We start from the raw sequence: 8,176 nt of genomic DNA, 5'->3' as shown, positions 1-8,176 counted from the left end.
CCGGTAACAAACCAAAGGTGTCATACTTTAGAGTGTTTGGGTGCAAGTGTTTTATACTTAACAAAAGACCCAAAACCTCTAAATTTGTACCTAAAGTTGATGAAGGAATTCTTCTTGGCTATGGATCAAATGAGCATGACTATCGTGTCTTCAACAAAACCATGGAAAGAGTTGAAGTCACGATAGATGTGACATTTGATGAATCTAATGGCTCTCAAGTGGAGCAAGTTGATTCAAGTGTTGTAGGAAAGGAGGATCCACCATGTGAGGCAATCAAGCAAATGGCTATAGGTGACATTAGGCCACAAGAAGATCGAGCCACTGATGATGAGCATCCCTAGGCTATTGCTGCACAAATTTCCGCTGACATACTTCATCGACAAGGGCAGCACTCACCTACTGAACATTAACAGGGTGGTAGTGCTGCCCCATCCACCTCAGCAACAGCTGCTTCAACTCCTACTCCACCACTTCAAGGGCTCAACCTGGAACCTATTTTTGGACAAGAAGAGACTGAAGGTCTAGAAGAAGAACAAGGAGGTGTTGAGTATCCAAGGCTACGTCAAACTATACAACAGGATCATCCCATTGACAACATTCTTGGGAGCATTCAAAAGGAGGGTAACAACTCGCTCACATTTAGCAAATTTTTGTCAATATTACTCAGTTTATTTCCTCTTTGGAACCTCTCAAGGTAGAACAAGCACTTGGAGATCCGGATTGGGTCATGGCTATGCAAGAAGAGCTCAACAACTTCGAGAGAAACCAAGTGTGGAACTTGGTGGAAAGGCCCAATACCAATGTCATTGGTACCAAGTGGGTCTTCCACAACAAGCAAGATGAAAAATGGCATGGTGACAAGGAACAAGACAAGATTGGTGGCCCAAGGCTTCACTCAAGTAGAGGGCTTGGACTATGATGAAACATATACACCGGTGGTAAGACTTGAAGCAATTCGAATGCTTCTAGCCTTTGCTGCCCATCATGACTTCAAGCTGTACCAAATGGATGTCAAGAGTGCATTCCTCAACTGGCCCAGTAGAAGAGTTGGTGTATGTAGAGCAGCCACCAGGGTTTGAAGATCCCAAGTTCCCAAACCATGTCTATAAACTCCAAAAGTCGCTCTATGGGCTTAAGCAAGCACCAAGAGCATGGTATGAATGCCTTAAGGAATTCTTGCTCAAACAAGGCTTTGAAATAGGCAAAGCCGACCCTACACTCTTTACTCACAAAGTTGGAAATAGCATATTTGTGTGCCAAATATATGTCGATAACATAATATTTGGTAGTACTAATCATGCGTATTGGGATGAGTTTAGTAGGACTATGACTAAGAGATTTGAGATGTCCATGATGGGTGAGCTGAAGTTCTTCCTTGGATTTCAAATCAAGCAAATGAAGGAAGGAACATTCATTAGCCAAACCAAGTACACCCATGATATGCTTAACAAGTTCAACATGGTGAATGCTAAGCCTATCAAAACTCCCATGCCAACTAATGGACATTTTTGATCTAAATGAAGAAGGGAAAGCCATCGACATCAAGGTACATCGTTCTATGATTGGCTCTTTACTTTACTTATGTGCATCTAGGCCGGATATAATGCTTAGTGTGTGCATGTGTGCTATATTTCAAGCTAACCCGAAAGAGTGCCATTTAGTGGCTGTTAAGAGAATCTTGAGATATTTAGTACACACTCCTAACCTTGGCTTGTGGTATCCCAAAGGCTCCAAGTTTAATCTACTTGGCTATTCGGATTCCGATTATGCCGGTTGCAAGGTAGATAGAAAAAGCACTTCAGGGACATGTCAATTCCTTAGACGGTCCCTAGTGTCTTGGAGTTCTAAGAAGCAAAATTGTGTAGCCCTTTCCACCGCTGAGGCCGAGTATGTTGCAGCCGATGCATGTTGTGCTCAACTACTTTGGATGAAGCAAACCCTTCTTGATTTCGAATGTAAATTTACCAAAATTCCACTCTTGTGTGACAATGAAAGTGCCATAAAGCTTGCAAACAATCCCGTAAGCCACTCAAGAACCAAACATATAGACATCCGACATCATTTCTTGAGAGACCACAAAACTAAAGGAGATATCAAAATTTGTCATGTGAGCACCGAAAGACAACTAGCCGATATCTTCACTAAGCCTCTCGATGAGTCAAGGTTTTGTGCTTTGCATAGTGAGCTAAATATACTTGATTCTCGTAACATGGTTTGAAATATGGCACATCTCTGTTTGACAAACTAGCAATATAGGAAAATGATTTAAAAAGATATTACATTGTATCTCAAAACCTTTTTTAAAAGGCCAACTAAGTGTCATGACCATTATTTGTATTGTTGATTGCTTACTGGTCATGATATTTAAAGAATATATATCCATATCTAAGGTTAAGGAGGTCATAAAGTTACAGCGTAATTCCTACAAAATTGGCAGGGCAACAGTGTCACCCATTATGGCCGGCAGTGCCGCTCCCTAAAAACTAAGCCGTTTTTAGCCAATTTTGGCTGGGTCGCGGGGCCCATTTTCTTCTACTTATTCCTTCGCTGGCCTCTGACACAACTCTCTCCTTCTCTCCCAGCCGACGCCGACGCCTGTGCTTCTCTCTTCCTCTCTCACAAGCGCACGCCGCCACCATTCTTCGCGGACTGCCACCTCGGCAGTGCCGCCCCTATAGCCGGCCGAGACTCTTCTTCGCTGGTCACTAGCAGGAGGCTCCTGGCTGAGCTGTTTCTTCTCTTCTCCCTCCACTCCAATGGTTTGGAAGCAAGGTGAAACCCTAACCCCTACTTGATCTATGCAATGTGAAGCTTTTGGTCATGGATTTCTGTTTCTAGGGGGAGTGTGAAGGATTTAGAAAGGTTTTTGATGGTTGAATCGAGTTGATTTTGGATTTCACCAGTTGGATGATTTTGGGGAGAGCAGCAATGCCGCCCTTAGGACCATTGATGGCACCCCTTGCAGATTCTAACTGCTATACTCAATTTTATATAGCTGATGAAGTTTAGAATGGATTGAATTCACTTATCAAAAATTGTTTTAAAGATTTTCATACTCAATCTTTTAAATCCATGGCTAGGGTTTCATGTGTTCTCTGTTTAGACTGTGATTCTGAAATTATGATGATGAATAGACACTATTGGAAATAGGATTTAACCAGAATGAGAAAATTGAAGATGAAATAGTGAAGCTACTAAGGGCGGCAGTGTCGGTCTCAGGGGGCAGCAGTGCTACCCTACCATGCTGATTTCAAATCCAGCATAGTTTCCTATGTCATCTTCAAAGTTCTTTTTCTTGTTAAAACCTGCTTGCAGCTATGTCTAACTCATTATCTTATACAGTTTCTTATCAAGTCTCATTTATATTGCATAGATGGACCAAGGTAAAAGGAAGGTGTTGACAACCAAGCAAAAGGTCAAGAGAGGCAGGGGCAAGTGAGCTATGCTCCTAGAGACAGAGATCTTGATGAAGACCTTGCTGAAGAGGAAAACATTCAGAGGATGGGAAGAACTATTCGTGTGTGGCCTAATTCTCCTTTGCATATTTCAGAGTTTGATAGCAGCTACATGAGAAATAACATCGATAGGTTCGATCTCATTCCTCCCCAAAACAGTGATGATCATAGAGTTGTTGATTATTCCATGAGTTGGAAGAAGATAGGTGAAGCCAGAGAGATTGATCCCTACTCTTCTGATAGATCAAATGGTATTGATTATAGATTTTGGAATGCTTTCCAATCTGATTTTTATGCTACATCCATTCTGTCTAAGTCCAAGGGCAAGATTAGCAAGATGCAGTACATTGACTTTGGTGACTTGGAGAGCAGGGATGATCATCAGTTTGCTACAGCAATCAAGACCTGTGATCGCTTTGAGATGACAGACATCATGAGTTTCAGGTATGAGTGGAACAGGGAGATTCTTGCTCAATTCCATGCTACTTACTATTGGAATAGGGAAGTGGATGAGCTTCATTGGATGACTGATGGGCGGACATTATCAGCATTGATTTTGTCACCTTCTATCGAATTCTTGGTTTTGGACACATCCACAGGGCATATGAGAGGATACATAATGAGCATCGTTTTGAACCAATGGAAGTAAGCTTCATGTGGGAGGATCAAAATCTTGCAGTTCCTGATTGGTCAAGAACAAAGCTCAAGAGTTTTTATTACATCATGAACAATCTCTTCAGGATCACTCTCAACCCTAAAGACAATGCAACATATTTGAATGGCTATATCACTAATGTGTTGTCTAGGTTTCCCAACAGTGAGAAATTTAATGTTCCAAGGTTTATTTGGGTTGAGCTTGCATATGCCATGGATGATGGGAGGAGATCTTTGCCCTATACTCCTTACCTCATGTTTATGATTAAGAGAGTAACTGACATGTGGTTCCCTAAGGATTGTGAGCACACTGTTTATAAGATCAAAAAGATCCATGGTGGTTTAGGGGGGCTTGGCTCAGCTACTTAGCACACTAGTACTGGAGGACTTGGAGATAGTGGGGCAGCAGGCGTTCATCCTTCTGGAGCTGAACACAGAGATATTCCTGAGACAGTCCAGGGCTAGGGAACAAAAGAAGAAGTCAAAGTGGGGAAAGATGAGTGCATGAATGAAAGCAATTTTTGCTCAGTGTACATATGCTTCATAGACTGCCTATGAGGATCGAATGGAGAACAAAGAAGCAGTGAGACATGCTAGGGAGATGGAGGGCTGCCACCACTTCCACCAGTGCAGCCACCACCTCAGTTTCCTAACTTGCCTCGCCTTTCTTCTTCTAATGAGAAGCAGGATCAGGCAGATGAGCACCATGATGAGCAGCCAGAAGATCAGCAGTTTAGGCACTCATATGAGCCATTCAGTCAGTACTATAGGTACCCACAGGGGTAGCATTTTGAGGAGCCCCCAAGGCAGGAGGACCTTGGTGTAGAGATTCACCCTACAGAGGTTGATCCACAGGTTCATGTAGCTTTGCTTCGCACATATTCCAGGAGACCGCGTCCTTCGATGGATTAGCTAGGGCCTTCTACATCAGCTGGGGTAGTACCTCCACGACATTCAGCACGCTTCACTTCACACACCCACGTCGCCAGGACATGCCCGTGTCGACTCCGACAGTGATGAGTGATCTCTCTTCTTTTTTTCTTCTCTTTTTGGTACTTGATGCCAAAGGGGGAGAAAATTAGAGGGGTCAATAGTTTTTTGAGTTTTTCGACGCCATATGATTCTTTGCTGCTGCGCTTATGTTCAGATCCAATGAGTAGTTGTCAGGTTGTGAGTTTGAGAGTCGCTCAAAACTCTATTTTATGAAATTATGCTACTTTGTGAGTTTATTTGCTTCGGATATGGACATGTATTCATGGTTACTTTTTAGCTTGTCATATTCTGAGCTTAAGTTGTTTTATATTCATATGATCTGCTGTAGAAATTTGTTTGCTACCTAACTGACATAGTCAGGGCGGCAGTGCTGCCCTCTACTGTATCAGCCAGAATCTTGTGTGCTTGAACTGATATAACCTGTCATATGCATCATGTTTATTCCTATGACACTTTGTTCAGCACCCCACAATAGGCATGGATGTAGGGGGAGGCTCCCATCACACCTAAAATGTGAATCATGGCCTTTTAGGCTAGTTTGAGAATTCAAATCTCTATTCACAGATTTAGGGGGAGGCTCCTACATCCATGATTCGAAAATCTCAGTTTAGATTTCATATCATATGTAAGCTCTAATTGGGTTATCATCAATTACCAAAAAGGGGGAGATTGTAAGTGCAATCAAGCCCTATTGTGGGTTTTGGTATTGATGACCACCAAATTAGAGGACTAATGAGGTTTATCGAGATGACAAGCAGGGAATCAAAGAATGAGGATGATGTATAGGTTACAGGTGTCCTAATTACGAAAGGTGGCTAGACCCAGCTCAAAAGAGGTTTAAATTCTTTTATGTTTTGAATTTTAGTTTAGGGAAAGTCGTACTATTAAGAGGGATTTTAGGACAGTTGGTCAACTGTTGAACCAGATGCTCAAATTCACAGATCTACATTATCTCACCTAGTCAAAATAGCCAACCAAATTTTAGATCATATTACCTGTTTTGGCTAGGGCGGCAGTGTCGCCCTGTTAAGAGCGACAGTGCCTGCCCTTAACTGACCATTGGACTCAGGGGGTATTTATACCCTTCAGGCCCGGCCCATAACAGTCATCTTCTCTACTGAGTCATTCTGCTCGAGAAAACAGAACCAAAGCTCACCCTCTCTTCTCCATTGTTGCTCCTCCATCCCTCAAGCAAATCCTTGATTCCAACCATCAAAACTTGAGAGAAAAGGCAGCAAAACTCGATTGGAGAGTAGATCCACTGATTCCCAAAGTCTAAGAGCATTTGGTTCATGTTTGGTCAGCGGTTCTAGGGTTTGTTACTCTTGGAGCTTGCTTCTAGCTGGCTAGGCATTGCCCTTGTGCTTGCCAACTTGTGTGGTAGCCTTGGGAGGTTTGTAACCTCATTCGAAAGCTAACAAATCACCCCTCACTTCAAGAGTTCACTCTCTTGATTTGAGAACGAGGGTAAGGCAAGCATTTGTGGCAAGCTCAAGCCTTTTGTGGCTTCCTCAACAATATGGACTTAGGCAAACCTTAGTGGTGAGCTGAACCACAGGATAAATCTTGTGTCTTACATGCTTCGTCTTTACTATACTTGTTGTTTACTTTGTTGCTAGCTATTGTTAGGGTTTAGTTGCTCGATTTATATTTGTGTGAAGTTTCTATGATATCTAGTCTTCGAACTGAATCTTGAAGTTATATTGCAGGATTAAGCAGCTAGTGGGGTCAAGTTCATATCTGTTAAATCTCAACTGTGTTAGATTAATTTTTGTAGAGCGATAGTGCCGCCCTGTAAGGCCGGTAGTGCCGCCCCCTATTCTAACAGAGTTCTGAGTTGAATTTTTATAGGCCTATTCACCCCCTCTCTAGGCCTTCTTTATCTTCCTATAGATCCTACAGCAAAATAGAGGGAAGGGAAGGGAGGGGAGAGAGAGAGGAGAGAAGAGGGCGAGGTGCGCCACACGAGGAAGGAGCGAGGTAGGAGCCAAAGCCCTACAGTAGGCCGCTATCTGCCAACCACTAGCGCCATTGCAACATGTGCAACACCGATCTACTTTTGAAACATTCAGATTAAACATTTGTAACATATGTATGAAGACAGATAAAATATATGAAACATGCATCTGAAACACTTACAAAAACACCTAAAAACACTTGAAAAGTCATTGCAAAACATATGGAACATTCAGATAAAACACTTGCAACATATGCGTAAAACATATGCAGCATCCAAATAAACACACTTGCAATATATGTCTACAACATTTGGAACAGACGCTTGCAACATATAGGTATAGCCATTATAACCTGTGCAACATCTTGATCTAGTACGAACACTTGCAGTATACCTTTGAAACATTTGAAATGATTAAAATATGCAATTGCAACATGCGCTAGTTAGGGGGACATCAATGACCCAGCGTATACCCAGGCGCATGCCTTTCCTTCTTGTCGATAAGCAAGGTTGATGGGGGCGCACGCGTAGGCCTCCCTAGGCGCAGGAGCATGCCTCCCCTTTCGCGATGGGCGAGGTGGATGGGGACATGGCATGGGCTGGTGGCACGGACCACAGAGCAGCCAGGGATGAGGCATAGGGGCAGCGCCTCCACGCTGGAGAAGGCCACAATGGGTGGGTGCATCGCCTGCGCACTACTACTGTGCGACTGTTCCACCACGATGTGCCACCGCATGGCTCGGCTGCACGTGGCCAGCCTTCCTCTAGTCACCTTCTGCCCCAACTGTCACCTCGGCCTGGTCCATGGTAGCCTCATGATGCCCATGCACCAACCGATTAGGTCTGTAGCTACCCTAGCTCACTAGAATAGTGGCGTCGCCATTGCAGATGGTCGCACGCCGCCGCAGCCTTTCCCAGTGAGTTTCGTCACCCCTCACCGCCGCTTAGCGTAGCCGCTCGGGTCAGGAGATGGTGATCAACCCGTTAGGTGGGCCCACGTAGGTCCCAGGTGGCTGGCGTAAGCGCTCAGTGCCGCCGCTCACCGTGCCACCATGCGCTGGGTCGTCGGGGGTACGCGCGGGCGAATTAGGGAAAGGCCAGGGGGTTAAGTGAGAAG

This window comes from Miscanthus floridulus, chromosome 4 (genome assembly GCF_019320115.1).
Source record: "Miscanthus floridulus cultivar M001 chromosome 4, ASM1932011v1, whole genome shotgun sequence".
NCBI classification, from domain to species: domain Eukaryota; kingdom Viridiplantae; phylum Streptophyta; class Magnoliopsida; order Poales; family Poaceae; genus Miscanthus; species Miscanthus floridulus.
The sequence above is the reverse complement of the archived record's forward strand: the minus strand, read 5'-3'. Positions refer to the sequence as shown.